At 40.4% G+C, this 20,046-nt stretch overlaps 1 pseudogene; it reads left to right on the top strand.

Moving 5' to 3' along the window:
* The first annotated feature begins 5,368 nt into the window (after positions 1 to 5,368).
* The window catches only part of LOC129061086 (ATP synthase subunit gamma, mitochondrial-like), a 56,902-nt pseudogene continuing 42,224 nt past the window's right edge, over positions 5,369 to 20,046 (top strand).

The raw sequence follows: 20,046 nt of genomic DNA, 5'->3' as shown, positions 1-20,046 counted from the left end.
GCAGATGGCCTCCTTCTCGCTGCATCTTCACCTGGTCTTTCCTCTGCCTGTGTCCCGATCTCCTCCTCTTAGAAGGACACCAGTCATGCTGGATGAGGGCCCACTCTACAGCCTTTACCTTTTCCTAAACCAACAATACACAAAGTGTAGTAAAGGAATTGCCCCAGTGAGACAGTAGGAAGTGCACTCAGGCTGACTATGGCAATGAGTACAGACAGACCAATTCACTTTCCTTTACCAACAGCAATGGCGAATGGCCTGTCCTTTTGTGTCCAGGAGAAACTGTAGAGCAGCTCTGTGACTCCCGTTATCTTACAAAATATGCTACTTCAACGTGCTCCCCCTAACCCTTTCTAACTGTAAGTGTTCTTGCTAAAGGCACATGTCTTAATCAAAGTTTAGGTTGGTTTTTTTTTTATAATGGTGAATGAGATCTTACCCATTAAATATATCATTAGAAAAAATTAACATTTTAATATAATCAGCTCTTTAAAGGCTCTACCTCCAAATGCAGTCACATTCGGAGGTACTGGGTGTTTGGGCTTTGGCATATGAATTCTGAGAGTAGGGGAAAGTGTCCCACTGTCCTTTGAGAGTTAGCTTTTCTCAAAACAAAAACTCCTCTAAAATCAGGCTGTCTGCACTATGGGGGACACAATTCAGCCCACCGACTCCACCACCAAGGGTGGCTGCCTCGCCCACACATTTCTCCAGCCTGATGACATCTCTCTCTTTTCCAGAGTCACCAGACTTTGTCTGTAAAGGACCAGACAGGAAATATTTTGCACTCTATCCCAGCTGTTTAGCTCTTCCATTGAAGCATAAAAGAAGCCATAGACTGTGTAAATAGGCAGATGCTCCTGTGTCCCAATAAAACAATTTATGGACACCAAAATTTGAACTCTGTATAATTTTCACAAGTCACAAAATATTCTGATTTTTTTAAACCATTTTAAAAATTTAAAAACCATTCTTGGCTCATAGGTCCAACAGAAACAGATGACGGGCCCGAATTTTTTTGGCCAGAGGACTGTGGCTGGACTATCTCCTGCCTATTCTCTTTCTGGGCACATCACTGTCCTTGAGTATCTCCTGGGCTGCCTCACTCTCAGGATGCACCCGTTCCATCCCTGCCAGGCTCAGCAAGGTAATTTGCAACACAAAGACAGTTTCCTTCCTAAGAATTCTGGTGCCAGCTGTTAGATCATAAATTATTTAGGCCTAATACCCCATCTTGATTAAAAACATATCTTTTTCTCACTGTTGTGGAACCAAGACAACTATGACTCACATTTGACAACTAAATAACTGGTATCATGCCCTTTATTTACAGAGACTTTCCTCCAGTGCTTTCTGAGTGCCAAGCACTGTGCTAAGGGCTCTGCAGAACCACTAAATCTGCACAGGAACTCCAGTAGAAAAAAATATTATTATTATTTCTATTTTGCAGATGAAAAAAATTGGGCTCATTAAAGTTGAGTAAATATCTCAAAGTCACACACCTAGTAAGAGATAAAGGCAAATTTGAGATCAAGACTATTTGTCTCCAAATCCAGACTCTTGGCCAATAATGCTTCACTGCTTCCTAATGTCACATTTCCCCTCTGAGGACTGTGCGTCATGACACTGGGGTGTCAGGGCATAAGAGTTCTGTGGCAGAGACAGCAAATTGCCCACCTAAAATCCACTCTCCCCTTCTTTCTTACTAATGGAAGGTTCTATTTGTGGGTAACCATATGTCAGCCAGAAAGACACATTTGCCAGCCTCCCTTTACCAACAAGATGCAAGCAGAAGTCACTAGAAGGTGTTTCTAAGTTCTTTAAAGAGAATGACTCAGCTCATTAGTACCTTCCCCATTCTTCCTGCCTGAGATACAGACATGATGGCTGGTACCTTAGCAACTATTTTGAGCTTCTATGAAAATTTAAAAATGGATCATACCATAAGATTAGACAGAATAGATTTCTAGGAGCCTGTGTCTCTGGTCATGGAGTTTCCACAACGGTCCTCAATTTCTCACCTCAGGACCTCTCCTTAGGTAAAACAAATAAATTTTAAAAAATTTTATAATTGTTCAAGCCATGTAGAGGAAAAATCTACAGTTTTTTTTTCCTTTGTCAAGAAAAACCCAGTTCTTCCCTACTATGTTTTCCCTGTGTTTCTTCCTTACTATTCACACAGCACACTTCATTCCTGACACTTCTGATCACCTAATGTGTACATGTTTTTCCCCACAATAAGTGACACCAGCTGGGTGTTCTACCATTTAATAAAACTCTGACGCTATCTACCTGGAAAGAGCATTGTATTCTATAGGTTAAGGGCTCAGTCCCATGAGACTACTCCCACCTACTTCAGATGCCAGTTGCAAGCAGTAGGTCCCTGGTTACCCACAACTTCTGTCCCATGTGGTTGCAAAGCAGAGGTTCCCATGACCCGCTCCTCAGTTTCAATTAACTTGCTAGCGTGGTTCACAAAAGTGAAGGAGACACTTACATCCATTTACCAGTTTATTAAAGGGGAACACAGATCAATAGTCAGATGAAGTGATGTGTAAAGTGAAGTTTGGGAGGGTCCTGAGCACAGAAGTTCATCTCGGTGTAATTGGAGGTGTGTTATCTTCCTGGTGTGAATGTGTTCAGCAACACGGAAGCTCTCTAAACCCTATACTTTGGGGATTTTATGAAGTCTTCATCACATAGACAAGATATATCATTAGCTTCATTTTTAGTCTTTCTCCATTCTCAAGAAAATGGGGCTAAAAATTCTAAGCTTCTAACTATGGCTTGGTCATCCCAGTGACCAGTCCTCATCCAGGAACCATCCAGGAGGTCCACCCATATTCATTCAAACAAAAGGCACCCCTATCATCCAAAAAAATAAAAAAATAAAAAAGACAAAGGTTTTAGAAGTAACATGTTACTGGAACTTGGGACAGAGACAATTATATATTTTCTATTATCTCACAAACCACTGTGGTGCAGGTTTCTATTACTCATGGCCAAAAGTAACTCCTATCTGCTATGAGCCCTCTCTAACTCTCACTCCCATAGTACACCCTGAGGACTCACTCCTTAGTGTCACTCTCTACTGGCCTGCTTGCCTGGGAAGCATCAGAGAGCCAAGCGGACTGCCCTGCTCCCGAAAATATGCCATGATGAGGACTCTTCAGCCTTGTCTGCCAGCCAGGTATGGTCAGGTCTGTGGCTACTGGTTCCAGCCCAGGACGGAGAATTCATTACCCAGTAACGACATGGTGATGGGGACACTGACACCAGACCCCTGGCCTTTACCGACTTCTCATCTCCTGGCCTCTCTAAGAGCAAAGCTGAGGTCAAAAGAGCCGAACAGTTAGTGTCTGTTGTTACTCCCTTGCTCTTATAAGGTCCTTTACAGCTTACAAAGCATGTTCATAAGCAATATTTTTTTTAACTGTCACAACAACTCTGGCCAATGAACAGTGATGGTATTGACACAGGTCCCTATTTTAGAGCTCAGGAAAGTGGAACTTGGAAAGGCTAAGTTATTTGCCCAAGACCCAGAGCCAGGATACAAACTCAGCCCTTTAATTCCAAGGTCCCCACTCTTTCCAATATGCCAGTGCTTCCAGAAGACTCCTTAGACTCTAATGAGAGTAGCCTGAGACAGCTCAGTTCAGGCAACTACCTTTGAAGCAAATTTGACTGGATACCAATTGCCTGTCTCTACCCAATATCTGAATTACTCATCATCATAAAAAGATTGACCCACTCAACTGAATCAAGTGAATGACTACACAGCATTCAAAGAATCAGTTAAGTCAACACCATCTATAGCCACTGCACGTGTACTCTCTATAACAGGCAATATTGACATGAACAACACTGATAGTCCTGTAAACATCAAACAGATGAATCACTTATGTGAGAACAATGGCAGTTATTTCGCTGTTGCTCTGAATATGGTAGAAGACAGTGACAAGCAAGGTTGAGAAGATGCCAGTACACAAAGAAGATATGAGGAAAAGTTGGCACTTCCCAATTAGTGACGAGAGGCTCCTTGGGAAGAGAGTGTCAGATGCTGTTTAATTCAGGAAGGAAACAAGTTTCAGGAGATAAGTGCCAGTTCAAACAGGCAGAAATGGGAGAATAATAATCAGAGCTAACACTACTCGCAAGACACTAGATGGCCATTCTTAAATATGAGAAACAGAAATTGCCTGTGCCTGTTGTAGCACAAAGGGAATTTGCTGAAAAGATACTGGGTAAATTGCATAATTGCCAAGAATTCTGGAGGACCAGGGTCTGAAAATGGACAGGAACAAAGAGATGCTAGGCAGCCAGAACCACTTGAAGTGCCACCACTAAACTAGTCCAGCACTGGACACAGTGTATCAGTTAGCAATTTTTACCACAGTCTGGCTAACAAATGACCACAAACATACAGTAACATATGATAATAAGCGTTTGTTGCTCATGTGCCTGGGGTCACTCAGAGGCTGGTAGGCAGCTCTGCAATCTTGACTGGTCAATCATGAGGCTCCAGGTTGGCCAGTTACTGGCTTTTCTAGGCTGACCTCAGCTGGGGTAACCAGGATGACTCACGTGGATGAAAGACAGGAGTTCTATGGAAAGTAACCTCACCAGGTGACCTGATCATAAATTTCTAACTGGGCCAGTCATCGTGGATAGTCATTCCTCAGGCCCATAACGTCTTTAGGGAAGGTGTTAAACCAGCCCTATCCTTTGTGCTTGTGCATCTAAGTTACACCTTTGAAGCACCAGAAGTAATACCCCTAGAAAGGGGCATTTACCCTCAACAGAGTACATAATCTTGTTAACAATCTTGTAATCTAATCCACACCTGAATTTCTCCAATCTTCCTCATATTCTCTCCTTAATTTCAAATGCATAAAAGAAGCTGCAAAATTGTTATTCTCCAGAGCACTTGAGATCCCCAGCTCCCAGGCATATGTTGTCAGTTTGGTTCAGAAAAACTCTTATAAAAATTCTCTATAGGTGTGGACATTTCTTACATCAACATTCAGCTCTACTCCTCATGTCTCTCATCCTCCAGCATGTCTGGACTGGGCATGGTCTCATGATGAGAGCAGAGGAGCAAAGGAATTGCATGGGCATACATGCCTCTTGAGGTCTAGGCTTAGAACAGGCAACACCTTCGTCCTATTGGCCAAAGCAAGTCACAAGACCAGCCTTGGTTCAAGGAGTGAAGAAGTGGACTCTGCCTCATTAGCAAAGGAACTTCAAAATCACAAAACAAAGGGCCTCATACTGAGGGTTACACATTGGGACCATTGATGCAGTCACTGTACCACAAACACAAGAAACCACCATTAACACATCTGTCACTTCTGCCCTGAAATTGCGCATGGCTTCCATTGCCGCCACTACCACCTGTGTGGATTCTCCATGTCTCTTTGCACCACAGCTCCAGATTCACAGTTCCAGGTAAGTACATCAGGATAGTTGAGACTTTGATGGAGTTGTACACAAAAGGCACAGAAAACACTGGGAAAGCAAGTATCTGAGATTTTTTTCACTTTATTAGAAGGAGATGGGTTCTGCCCAAGACCTATAAGGTGTGGAATAACCTAAACATAGAAAAGAAGTTCAGACACTGAATAGTCCAAAATCCGACATTTGTTTTTTAAAACCACCCAACGTCTTCTGGTGTATATTACAATATGTCCCCAATTCTTCATGCCTTTGGATCTATGCCCTATGCCATATAGCTTGCTATGGTCTCCATCCCTGGGCACAGTGACCTGCCTCACTCTTTGACATTTAGACTCAGTCATTCATGTAATTCATGTGCTCACATTGGCCCATGGGATCTTAGAAGATGTACCATAGTAAAGTCATGCAATGGGTTTGCACATTGGGGATCGTTCTCTTGTACCTTTGCCACTAACATAGGAAGGTGTCCAGGTTAGCCTGATAGAGAATGAGAGACATGTGGACCAGAGCAAAAGTTCCTCAGTTGTGTCAGCCAAGATCAGCCAGCTGACAGCTAGACAAGCCACAGACATATGAGCAAGCCCAGCCTAGGTCAGCAAAACCATCTAGTCAACCCCTAGCAGACCCATATACATGAGCAATAAACGCTTATCATTATATGCCCCTGAGGTTTAGTGGCCATTGTTACAAAGCATTATTGTGACAATGGATAACTGATATAGCCTGCCAGCCATTTACATATAAATAAGCTCATTTCACTCTCAACCTGCAAGTTAGATATCAGAATTTTTATTAGCATGGAGAGATTACATAAATTGTCTAAGGTTACCCAAGCTGGATTTGTTAGTGGTTTTCCTACAACAGAAGCTACGCTCTGAATAACTTTACCCTGGAACATAGTTAGAAAGAAGAGATTTCATGACCCTGACCTGAACTTGTGGGGCAGAGCTTTTCGTGATCTTGCCTGGCCCAACAGGGACTCTAAAATGAGCCAGGAAACTTGGACAATCGCCAAGAAACTATTCCAAGGCTGATTCCACTAGAGTGAACCCTGGGAACAATGTGAGGTTATTCCCTGTCTTGAAAAGTTCTTGAAATAATGGAACCACTAAGGACCTAGAAAAACTATAATTATTTATGGTTTCTCCTAGTAACTGGCTTAGATAGGATTTGGCCTGTCCCCCATTCTTAAAGGGCTGAAAGTGTTGGATTGAAACAGATAACTCCACAGAATCTAAGCTAGTATGACAGATACAGTGTGTTGTGACAACAGCTATCAGAATGCCCAGCACACAGTAGGTGGTCATAGACATTAGGCCCTTCCCTTGCCCTCTCGTACCTTATACTTAAGGAATAATATCACCAAACCTCTTTGTTTTTGCAAATCACAGCTCTGGGAGCCTGACAGAAACAAAGTTATGTGTTGGCTCAACATGTATGCTATAGGCCTACTATGCACTAGATGCCAAGAATACAAAGATCTGGAGCTGACTTGAGAAATCTACTGGGAAACAAAAGTTCTCAGTACCAGATTTAAATACTACTAGAAGGTAACATCACCACAGTACCAAGTGAGCTATTACAAGCACCACATTTGGAGAAAAATAATGAAAATTTTATATTTATGTTATGTTAAAAAGTGATTTTTGCTCATTCAATCTCTATTAAAAGATGTAATGACTGATTTTCAATTTTATTTTCATTTCCTACATTATGAATATATTGTAAACTTTCCATTTTTAATACATAAAAGCCAGAATCTATATTAGCTTTGATACCCATCTACTTTTGCCTAAGGTCACAGAACTATAAAAATCCCACTTTACAGCTAAAAATACAAACTTCACAATGACATAAAAGCTAAATTTATTCATTCATTTAAATTTAAACTCTAATAAAGAGAACACAAATTATTGTTTTAGTGCCTGGAAGATAAATAGGCTTAAAAGGTAAAGGATATCTTTTTCTGAGCAGTTCCTGTCTGCAATGCCACATTTTGAGGAAGAATTGGCAGAAAGTTCAAGGAAAACATGTGGAGGCCAAATCTAGAGAAAGAGTTGCTTTAATAACAAAGTTAATTGCCAAGAAGACCTTTACATTATTGCATACATACACCAACCAGCATTTAACAGTAAGACCCAGATGTATGATTCCTATCATCTCATTCCAGGGGTAATTCTGTAGCCATTTGAAGAGCTATCTAACTTCATTCTTGCTTTCAAAGTCTTTCCTTTGAAGATGGAGTTCTGTTCATCCAGACATGTGTTCCCCACACAAACCCTACTAGAAAGAGCCATGGATTAGCATCCACAGGACCAATCCTTCATCAAAATAGCCAGCTGCTGAGCAGCAAGAAGGAAGGGTTTGGAGGGAATGGGGCAGGATAAGCTAAATTTGAATTAAGGAGAAGTTCTTAGGAGGAAGGACGGTAAGCACGAGGACAACTGAGCTGGTAGAGCAGGCCTAAGTATGACTCTACCCATCAGCTGGAGGAAGAGTCCTGTTGTCTGTGAAGTAGGAGCTGGGGTAAGAAGGAGACTGTGTCTAGCACATCACAGAATCTCAATAAATGGCTGTGCAATGACTGGCTCATTTTACTACATTGGATCAACTAACCGTTTTTGGCTGCAGTTATTCTGCCCATAAGGTGAAAATCACAAAGTCAAAATTATCCTCGAAAATATATCAAATTACCCATAAAATCTAGAAATATTTTTCTCTTGCGTCATGATAGCAAGATTTGTACCAACATGCTGGTGTCCATCACCAAGCCCAACAGAGGCAGGTATTCCTCCAGCAACAAAACCCATGACTGGTATTTCTTTGAGTAAGTGCCAGACAAAGCAGCTGGCTTGTGTTAGAAGTCATGTCGTAAGAAATAATACATACCTTCAAACATCAAAAACACACTCAATGTAGTAAGAAGTACACATTATAAGTGACACGTGTGAACTCAGGCCAAGTAGAAGAGAGCAGATTTACCTCTGTAACAGTACTCCCAGTCCATATAGAAACTCACAGAGTAGAATATAGACTGAATAGTCCACGCTACTTAAGTGACTTATTCTCCTTTCTAGGGGAATGGGAGAGTTAAGTTCATACATATGAATTTGCGTAGGTTAAATTGGCATATGTTGCAATTAGGCTATGCTTTGTAATTTGCCGGGACCTGTGCTGTTTAGTACAGTAGCCATTACAAATTGAGATATGCTGTAAGTGTAAAATGCACACTGGTTTTCAAAGGCTTTGTATACAAAAAATGTAAAATACCTCATTTTGAAATTATAGTATTTTAGGTATATTTCATTAAACTTATCTTGCTAAAACTGATTTTACCTGTTCCTTCTTACTTTGTTTAAACATGGCTGCTAGAGAATTTTAAGTGATATGTGGCTCCTATTATATTTCTCTTAGATAGCATTGGCTTTGACAAAGAATCTGCATTTAGTTAGAATTATCCTACATTGAAACTTGGAATTGCTAACACATGTTAAACTTGATAAAGTTAATTTAAAACTTTCCCTTTTCTTTAATTATGCTACCAAATTTTAGAAAGCATTGGCTCAAACTGTTATCTTTATTTAAGCTGATAATCCAGGACTTCCTAATCAATTTTGTTTTACCAGGATTGAGTCAAATCCCAGCAGCCATCTGTAAACCTTTAGTGTTCATACATCACATAATCTTTTACTGATCTTCAAATCTGAACTCTTTGAATTCAATAGAACTACATCTAATTTTTCTAATTTTTAATTTTAATTCCTTTTTTGTTTCACTAGATGCCACATATTGTACTCATATATGTAGAAATTACATTTGTTCCAACCTTTTTATTATAAAAAATCAGAAACACATAATTAATATGCATACAATAGGAAGAGGAAAGATGTAGGCATTAAACTAATAGTATCATTGGAAGTGGAGGGAGTTGGATCCAAACCATAGACTGGTCCCTCATTGCACTGTTCCATTGTTTAAATAAAAGGTATACAGAGTATTATATGCAACAAGGAGGGACACTAGAAGAGAGGTTGGGTAATAACCAAATGCTAATTCCTCTATCCAAAAAAAAGCATTTTGTGTCTTCATTACTCTACTTTTCAACAAGCAAAGAAAGGGCCCCTCATTGAGAATGTAAACTAAGTTATCTCCTGGATAAAAAATAATTGAAAAAATATTCAACAGATAAAATAAGTAGTTCATAAGGGAATCTTAACCTTGCTCAACCACCTCTATAATCATTCTAGTTTTCATATTTTTATTAAGATTTTTGTAGGTGACACAATAATAGATTTTTTTTCTATCAACTGTCTTGATAGAAGGTAAATTCATAAAATGTTTTCAACCTTCTAAATTCAAAGCAGAAAATACTGTCTTTGAGAGGGAGGTACCACTAAAGGCCATTGGTAGGAAAAGTACAAGTTCTACCCAAAAAAAAAAGTTGCAGTTGGCAGTTGCGTCAGCTATAACACCACCATGATGAAATTGTGTCAAAGTCCTCTTGTCCTTAACATGGCCTTTCCAGAAAGGTAACTTTCGTTCCAAATTTCCCCACTACAGGAGGTAATATCAGTGTTCCCCCAGGTCCCTTCAGGTAAGATCCATTTTTACCATTTTACATTCCTGCCTTCAGTATTTTTTTTCGACAGGCAGCATCTGAAGATGTTTTTGTTTTTGTTTTTTTGGAAGATGACCCACATGCACAGAAAGTTGAAAAGTGCCTGGGGATTTATGTCCCCACTTAGGGCCCTTAACCAATGACTCTTGGGTATGGGAGCATTGGCTGGGAACAGTACTCCCTCCCCACAAGATCAGCCTGAACTCTGATATCGCACAATTGCATTGCCTCCCCGTTCTCCTTGGCCTTTACCCTCCCCTTCTTGCTGGATTCTCTGGGGAGAATTTCCTTAATATATCACTCAGGACCCAGGCCCACAGCTCAGGGTCTGCCTTTGGAAAACCTAACCTGAGATACTCATCAACTTGGGTCTTCTCACCACAGCAAGGCTTAAAATTCTAAACTTATTCTCCACTACTCCCAGAATTCATCCTAAACTCCACTACACACTGAAGTTCTTATACAATTCCCCAAACTCAATCTATATTATCCTACCTTCTTGCCTTTGTATCTATTGTCTTTACCGTATAGAATTCTCTGAGCTCTCTCCTTTCCAAATGGACCTTCCTTGGCTCTCCCAGGCTGTCACCCAGTCTGCTGTTCTCTCATGGTCCTGTGTCCACATTGCTAGTAGGGCACCCAAATGGCTCTGAAGCTGTACTGCCTGGGTTCAAATCCTGCCTCTGCTACTTCCAACTGGATGACCTCAAACAAGTCACTTCACCTCTGTTTCCATATCTGTGAAAGGGATAGAAAATTCAAACCTACTTTAGAGCATTCTTGTGAAAATGAATAATTTTGCATGCAAAGCACTTACTGACGGCTAGTTCATAGTAAATGTTAGCTGGCTTTTTGCATTATGCTATTTGCTTATGAGTCTGTTTTCCTTCTAGCTCTTCAAGGGCAAAAGTCATATCATATTCATCTTAATGCATGTGTGTTAAATAAATAAACATGATCTATCAAAGAGCATTTCTCTTGAGAAGGATAACACTTTAAATTGTTGGTGTTGAATCCCTTAGGACTCCATTATTTGCATGTTACTTTCATGATTTTTTTCTCACAGCCCAGACTATTATTTACTAGTTATGTTTCTTTAACTTATATTTATATCAAAACAATATAAATAAACAAAACAGAAACAAACTCACAGATAAAGAGAATAGATTAATCGTTGCCAAATGGGAGGGGTTTGGGGAAGGTAGGTGAAAAATCATCAAAGAATTAAGTACAACTTGCCAGTTATAAAAATAATCTCAAGGATGTAGAGTACAGAATATGGAATATAGTCAAAAACATTGTAATGATTATATATGGTGTCAGATGGGTACTAGACTTAATTGGGGTGATAACTGCATAAGTTATATAAATGTCTAATCACAATGTTGTATTCCTGAAACTAATATAATACTGATGTTAACTATAGTTAAAAAATAAAATTAAAAAAAGAGTAACTAGGTATAAAAGCCTCCTACTAAATGTTGGTTAGATAGCTATAAAATGGACTGAACCCAGGTCTCATTCTATGGCCTTACATTAAGGAACTTTATTGGATTATTATTATTATTATTATTATTATTATTATTATTTTGAGTAAAAAAAATAAGATCTCATTAGGGATCTAAAAAAAAAGTTGACTTTATGTCAATCTTTTTTTAACTTGGCCTTGCTAAGAAATAGATTATAGTAAGTCACAGGTTTAATATGTTAGTGGTTTCTTCTAATACCCATTAAAATAAATATATAACCCCTAAAATAAAATCTGTTCATCTGTATACCCTCCCAAATAATTTCATATATCCCTACTGATACCTTTATCCCAGTTTGGTAAACTGCCTCAGAAAATTAGCAACCAGTCAATAGATGCCTTTGAATATACATGGAACTCGGGTAAATAGCAGAACAATAAGTCAATTAACAAGATCCTTGGCACAGGTAGTTCTCTGTTCCGGGCTTATATTAACTCACTCAGTGATCTTTGACACTGAGCTTCTTCTAGCTCAGTTCTCAGTCACAGAAGAGATAATACACATTCAGCCTTATCTAGAAAAAGAGGCCTCTGCACTCCAAAAAACCCAGACTCCAAAGAATTAAGTCAAAGAACAGATAGATTGGTCTCATGTGAGACCCTTTAGAATGTGAGTCTGCACCTCCTCCTGCCTTATCTGAACATGTTTCTTATAAGAGGTGAGTTTAAAACTGAAGAAGGAAAGAATTTAACAGACAAGGAAAGGAAAATCATCCATAAAACAGGACTAGGCCTGGTGAAGATTAAACGTAGAAGGGCATAGGCCCCCACTCCACCCTACATTTTAAGAATGTTCACCATGGGTGCACTATGAGCTAGCCTTTTCATTGCTCTAAGATGACCACATATCATAGTATTTGCCCAGGATCCCAGGAAAGATTCCCTGGGGTTTTTCTTACAACCTCCACCTTGCAAAGCCCACTATCTGAGCTGGAAAGTGTGGAGTTTAATATCTCCACCAGGGTCAGGATTTCAGGGAGAAGAGAGAATTGAAGAAGTTGGCCTGAAGGAGGTTGCTCATACCCTTACTTCTCACGTTGCAGTCCTGGGACCAGCAGCACTGGCATCACCTGGGAGTTTGGTAGAATTTCAGAGCTCCAGGCCTACTGAATCAGAATCTCATGAGTAGTCACATTAAACTTTAATGTGGTCTTACTATCCTCTCTGTCATTTTGTTCGATTGCAAACACATGATCACCAGGTTTGTGGCTTCTTCCCTTTCAGGCAGGCCTCCCTAGCACCTGTCAACTACCATTTGCAAAAGACTGAAGGAACTTACCCTATGCTCTCATTGCCAATGTCTTTCTTGCCTCATGGGCCTTGTATGTGCTCCTTTTTATGCCTCGAAAACTCTTCAGCTGGCCAACACCAATTCTTCCATCAAGTATCAGCTGAAATATCACTTCCTTGGAGATGCTTTTCCTGTCGAACACTCTCATGAAGATCCCCTGCCATTCTCTCTTGTGCCCAGGACTTCTCTCCCTTCATAGCAGTCATTGCAATTTATAATTATAGATGAGTTGTCTTCCCTAGCAGATTGTTCAGGGGAGCACCATTACGTTTGCTCACTGCTGTATACCCAGCACCTGCACAAAGTCTGAATTGGATAGGTGCTCAATAAACACTCTTTGAATGAATAAATAATTGAAACCAATTTCTTTGCTGCATGATTCCTAGATGCTAATGAGCATCATCAAATCTCTGAGAGAATAATAAAGTATATGGTGTTTCCCAAACTAATTTGCCTCTCTGCAGAGAATCTACTAATGTTCAAGGAAACAGGGTTCCACAGGACTGAGTTTGGAAAATCCTGGGGCAAGTAAACTGAGAGAAGAGAGTTCCTTGAAGTCAGAGCTGTACAGAAATCTAGGAAAGGTTTTTTAAAAAAATGAATACTCACTTTTAAAGATCCTTAGGAAAGCAACATTATGAAAAATTACACTGGTTCTCGTTTTAATTGTGTAAATCTGCACAAATATGTTGTGAAGACTCATCCATCAGTGAAAATGACCAGAGGAACACGACCATCAATGGAAGAAAAAAAGAAAATGTGAATTCTCAGCTACCACCACTATAAAAAAGCAACATTTCTGGAAAGTCGACATTGCAATCATTTAGAAATTAATTTGCTGGGTCTTATTTCCCTGAGATCACTGTATAATGCAGTATAATAGAATTACCCATCATAGTAGTCACTAAAAGGGCAGAAGCATATTACCTCTGAAGAAATCACAAAGTGAAAGTATTCTGGTTACTCTTGCTGGGTAGCATATCAAAACTGTAGTGACTCAAAACAGCAATTATCATTTGCTCCACCTATGCATCTGTAATTTGTGTAGGAATCAGTGAGGAAGGCCCATCTCTGTTCATGTGGCCTCAGCCTGAGCAGTCTGACTATGGCCTGAACAATTCCTTTGAAGGCAGCTCACTTCTATGATTGGCAAGTTGAAATGGGGCTGGGAGCTCTGCCAGGTCTGTGAGTCCAGGCCTTGTCCAGGCGATGCTTGGGCTCCCGCGCAGCATGGTGGCTGGGTTCCAAAAGAACAATGAAGCTGCATGTCCTGACCTAATCTAGCCTTGGAAGTCACAAAGCCCCGCTTCTGCTGGCTTCTATTGATAGAAGCAATTACAAGCCCACTCAGATTTAAAGGGAAGGGAATTATTACCAATTCCCACTTCTTAGCAAGTACTAGGAATTACTCTACTTCTTAGCAAGGGAGTGACAAGATTCTTAGAGAGCATGTAGGATAAGAGAGATTGTTGTAGCCATTTAAAAAAAAAAAAAACTACCATAGAAGAAAAGATGTAGAGAAGGAATAATTTTTTAAAAAAAGAAAAGAAAAAACTTGTTAAAAAACAAAACTCTTCTCTGATTCTTTATTAGGAAGAGAGGAAAGATAGATGTCAATGTGTATCAAGATAGAGGGGGGATTTGTTCCTAAAAATGAAAAGACTTGACCCAGGTTAGCCCACAGAGGTGTTATGGGAGCACTGAGAACACCCTGCCCTAGTGATGTATGGACTTGAAGAAGGTTAAATAGTTGTTGTGTCAGGGAACATAAAATAGGCTAAGGTGCTGGTAAGTCCTTACCACAAGCAAAACACAAACACAAGCGAAACAAAACGAGTTCCACCTACAGAAACCACACAGCTGGCCAGCCCTGGGGATTCAAAGGCACAGACTTTCTCATAAGTCTCCGATTTTCTAGGAGAGTCACCAGACAATTTTAAATATTTTGTCACCATGACAATTCTTATCTGGGCCTTGAAAGGTAAGTAGAATTTAAATAGTCTGCCAAGCAAGACAACGAAATAATGGACAACAAGGAGTGGGAAAAGAAGCAGCAACAAAAAAAAAGTGATCTTTTTTATTTTCCTTCCTTTACTCAAAGTGTCAGAAAACACATGCTTGGTGAAAGCTTCCAGCACAAAGCAGGCCCTGAATAAACGTTTATAAACACTAAAGATTTCCCTCTTTTCAGCCCACCACAGGCCTTAAAGTTTCTACATTATACATTCATTCCTTTGGTTAAATCAATGTGGCAGACACAGGGATACATATCTCAGATCTCTAGGAAAGAACTCACCGCCCAGCTTCTAGGAGCCTGGGCAGCTGACAGGCTCCTGCTGGTAATGTCTTTAGAATCTGCTTCCACTTTCAGGCCTAGGTTGTGCTCTTCTCAGGATAACCCCCAGGCAATGACTGAGCAAAACAGTGGTACAGGCTCTAGCCATTGCCACCCAGCACAGGACTGACCCCCCATACACACATGCACAATAAGGGGCCATCTTTGCTCTGCAGTTCTCCATTGGGCTGGTAGAGGCTTTATCAGGTCTGTACTATGGTCGGATGACTTCCACTGTAAATCCTATTTCATATTCTTTTCTTTTATAGGTATAGCTCCCCAATAAGCTTTTTGCACTTCCAATTTTATCTCGGCAATGGCTTCCTCCAGAACTCAACCTGCAACAGCAGTATCCCCAAGGGTTCTCCATGAAAAAGCCAATATCCCTGCACAGTGAGCCTTTACAACCCAGCCTGAGGTAGCACCATGGGAACAAAACACGGCCCAGGCGCATTTAGAAAGAGGGAGCGAATAGATAGGAGGAGCTTGGAATATCTTTATGGTGTAATGTTGCACTAGTGGCCAAGAAAGAATATTGTCATTATATTCATCTTCAAGGCAATCTCTTTGGGGATTCTGAGCAACTCCCATCCATACCAAACAAACACCACTGTGGCACAAGACATTCTTTGGTCCACAAACTTTCCAGTGACTAATCTACCAATGATCTAACTAGCTACTCAATACAGCATGGGGCAAAAGTAGGTTTACAGTTATTCATATAGAAAATAATACAATAATTAATATATGAGAATATAAGAATAAAATCTGTTTCATGTACTCACAACTGTAAACCTACTTTTGCCCCACCCTGTATATATATTTTCTCTCTTTTATATCTGCTTCTACTTCACAGCTTCTTGCTCCTATTGTCAGCTTCTTGATATTTCCTTCTTACTTGTGGCAGTTTGTGCCTCATATTCTTTTGTGTCTTTTCAATTCCTGCTCCGGTTTCTCTACTTACGTCTTTGCAGATGCCGTGTGCAAAGGTAAGAAGTCAGGCCCTTTCTGCCTACCTCTCCATCCACCACAGCTCTGACAGAGGGTTTCCAGCAGGCTGACTTTTCCACCTGAGGTTCCATGGCAACTTGCTGAGGTATGGCAAGTAAAACCCAGAAGAGTGAAAGAATGTCCTAGAAATAATAACCCTCAGCTGATGTGGTTATTACTCGGTGTCATAGGGGCCATTAGTTATTGTGGTAGGGATTCAGGGACTAAATATCTAGCTTCCATGTCCTCCAGGGAGATAATTTCTAAATGAGTCTCACATGTTTTTCAAAAGGTTGCCAACAGGGCTGTGGTTACAGTGGTAACCACACATTAACTCTTTATTAGTTTTTCTCTTCTGCATGTCCCACTTTCCCAAGTCTCTACCTGTGATCCCTGGAATCACCTTCTGTATTAGTCAAGGGTCTCCAGAGAAACAGAACCAATAAAATAGATGACAGATGGACAGATGAATGGATATAATTCAGTCAGATTCCAAGGGCCTGAGAACCAGGGAAGTGGGCAGTATAATACCAAGGCCAGTCAAAGACCTGAGAACCAGGAGCTCTGATGTCCATAGGCAGGGGAAGGTAGGCATCACAACTCAGAATTTACCCCTCTTTTACCTCTTTGTTGCATTTCGGCCCCCAATAGATTGAATGATGCCAATTTGCCTTCATGAGCACGGCTCTCTTTATCATTCTACTGAGTCAAATCTTAATCTCATCCAGAAACACCCTCACAGACACACCCAGAAACAATGTTTTACCAGCTATCTGAGCATCCCTTAGGCCACACAAGTTGACACATAAAATTATTACACCTCCCAAATAAACTTCCTACACTCAGGTTAAAGTCTCAGAGTCTGCTCCTGCAGAAATGTAAACAAAAACAAGTCCCAGTTCAAATTCCAAGAGAATTGATTAATTACCCCTTTAATCACCACTGCCTGTATTTAGACAGAGCTTTCACACATCACCACACAGACTATTGGCCATCTATTATTGGCTGCTCTTGGGTATAGACCTCTGGTCTAAATACGTTTAGGCAGAGGTAGAGTTACCTGGTATAAAACATGGCTTCTAAGAGCTGGTTCCCTAGCAGGAGGCCATGAATGATACCATCTTCCTTAGAAGGGCTGTGAGTAGGACAGGTGCTCTAACCAACTGATTCTGTACAGAATCTAAATATGAGTCTATATCTAGATATATCCTGATAGCACACATGACATTCCCCCCTTATAACACTGTTCCAGACACCCATGTTTATTTATCAGTACACATGATTCAAAACAACTCCAGAGACTCATAAACCTCTCAACTTTGTTTTTTCTTCCTAAGTTTCTTTTTTCTATAGTGTTCTGTGAGGGACTCTGCTCAGAAAGGGTTAAAAATACAAGGACTTGATTAAGCCAAATGCCTGCATGAAAGAAAATAGGGAGTGGACTAGAGAATGCTTGGAGAGCCATCAGATCATGATGCAAGTGTAACCCCAGGTAAAGGAAAGAGGGAGAGAAGGTTGGGTGGGTGTAACCAGATCGCTGTACCATCAGAAGAGTCCTTGAGTCAGGCTGGCTAGATGCTTCCTGGGGATGAGTCTGCCTTCATATTCCTGCCACACACAGTCATTGGTGGCGAGCGGTCCACAGGAATATGGCCTCAGTGCAAACACAGGCCAGGTTTCAAAATGTAGCATCTGAAACCCCAGTCAATTAAACGCCCCATTCTGAGTTCTGGGAAGCCATCCTTAGAGTTGCTTATGAACTATATCATTGTCACCCTTATTTGGGGCTCCATGCTAAAGGACCATACATTTCATTGTTTCTGAGATGGATACCTAGCTGCTTTGGCCCATGAAAGGTGAGCAGAAGTGAAAGGTGCTGCTTCCAGAAAGAATCTTTAGGAAACAGTATGGGTTTCTCTATGCTTTTTTTCCCCTTCCTCAACAACCAACAATGTCCCGGAGAGAAGCTCCTTCATGAGCCCAAGTCCTGAGCCAAGAACGACGTGGCACAAAGCCACAGCCAACCCACAGTCACATAGAACAAATAAGAAAAAAATTTTAATTGTTGCAAGCTGCTGAGATATTGGGTTCTTTGTTGCCACAACATAACTTAGCTCATACTGACCAATTCACAAATTCTGTCATCACTCCTAGTCCTCTTCTCCACCCATAAAAAGAATTTAGAATATCCTCACAGAGGATTTAAGAAAATGATTGCTTTTTGCCTCTACTCTATACTCCCACTGCCACAGGCAGTACATTGGGCGGGCTTTTTTATTGCATGTTAGCTTTCTCATCAGTTAGCACTATTAAGAAAAATGCTTGTGGTTTTATATCTTGAATGGAATATTTTTTAAAGGAGGAAAAAATAGGCATCTTGATTTTACAGTCTAGAACTTCTGTGATAGAGTATACACTTCACAGCACAGCCATGATGAATTCCTCTTTGAAAACTGTTTCTTAAAATATATATCCTGCATGGCTCTATATGTTCATCAATCGTTTTCTATTCTGTGCCATAATTCTTGTTTTCCTTTTTTTGTAAATCCTTTACACGGTATTCCAGGGAACAAAACTACATTTAAGAACTTAATGTTCTGGATGCATTTATACAACTTCAGATGAACGGGAAAATAATCCTGACATGTGACGAAAGATTCATGAATACAAACCCATTTTGGCATCTGTTTTCTCTGTTACAAAGTAAGGAGGGGAAAAGGAAGCATCTAGCAGATGCTGGGTTAGAGCAGCTCAGTTGGCCACCCACCTTCCCCTTGCACAGTGCCGGCAGCCTAGTGTGCAGGGACTGTCTTGATTTGATGTATGACCCTCGTGCTTGCCGGAGATGCAAGGGGCTTGGGAACAGTGCTGGAGATTCCTTCCGATTTAATCGTGGATTAAAAGGGACTTTGCAAACTTCTGGCAAAAAGGGCACACAGAAATTTGTGGAAAAGGTGTTTCTGAGGTTGCTGGGCTTTGGCTTTTTAAAAATAGAAAGAAGGCATAATGCTGACTAATTAACATACCTAATTATATGAATTTCTTACAGACAAATGCTCATGTCAGTTTTTTTCTCATCATAATGGTCATTGCTGGTTTCCGGTCAGAAGAAATAAGAATATTATACATGGAAAGCCTGCAAATTACTCTCAGGAGGGAAAAACTGTGATTGCACCTGGAGATTTCTTGTGCTGGAGTAACAGGCCATACGATTTCAGATTGATGTCCACCCACCCTGTTCCCCTACTCTTCCCAAATCTGAAGACACACCGCTTGTCTTCAAGCGGTCCCTATGTACACCAAATACATTGGTTTCTAATAGAATCAGAGGAGTGAGTTCCGTTTCAGGCTTCCAACTGTAGTAAGATATTCCAACTGGTGGAAATCAATCCAACTGAAGTCCCCTTGGGCACAAATCAAGTAAGACTAGACTGCAATTGAGGAAAATTATAGTCATAAGTTTGCTTTCGAAGCTAAGTCGGCTTTCTCTCTGCATGGTCTCTAAAAATGGTATGGATCTTCTTGGCTATCAGCAATGATGCAGGTGCCAGAACACATTTGTTACTAAAGAGAGTTATTAAAATGTCTTTATCTGGGGTGTGTCATCATTATTAAAAACAAAAGCAGAAGGAAAATAATAAAGTCAGATCATATTCAAGGGGTTCCAGGCCTAACATGTGTTAGCAATACTATTAATGCCAGCATTTAGTGGGTTCCTGAAGTGTTCTGTCAATCAATACAAACATACCACAATGCAGAATAGATAAAAAGGTCACTTTTCATAAGTGAGCTCTCCTGCTGGGTTTCTGCAGTTCATTTCTGTATTT

Source organism: Pteronotus mesoamericanus, unplaced genomic scaffold (genome assembly GCF_021234165.1).
Source record: "Pteronotus mesoamericanus isolate MK-2021 breed Mesoamerican mustached bat unplaced genomic scaffold, CSHL_Meso_final scaffold_54, whole genome shotgun sequence".
NCBI classification, from domain to species: domain Eukaryota; kingdom Metazoa; phylum Chordata; class Mammalia; order Chiroptera; family Mormoopidae; genus Pteronotus; species Pteronotus mesoamericanus.
Note: the sequence above shows the minus strand (reverse complement) of the source record. Positions and strands in the feature narration are given on the sequence as shown.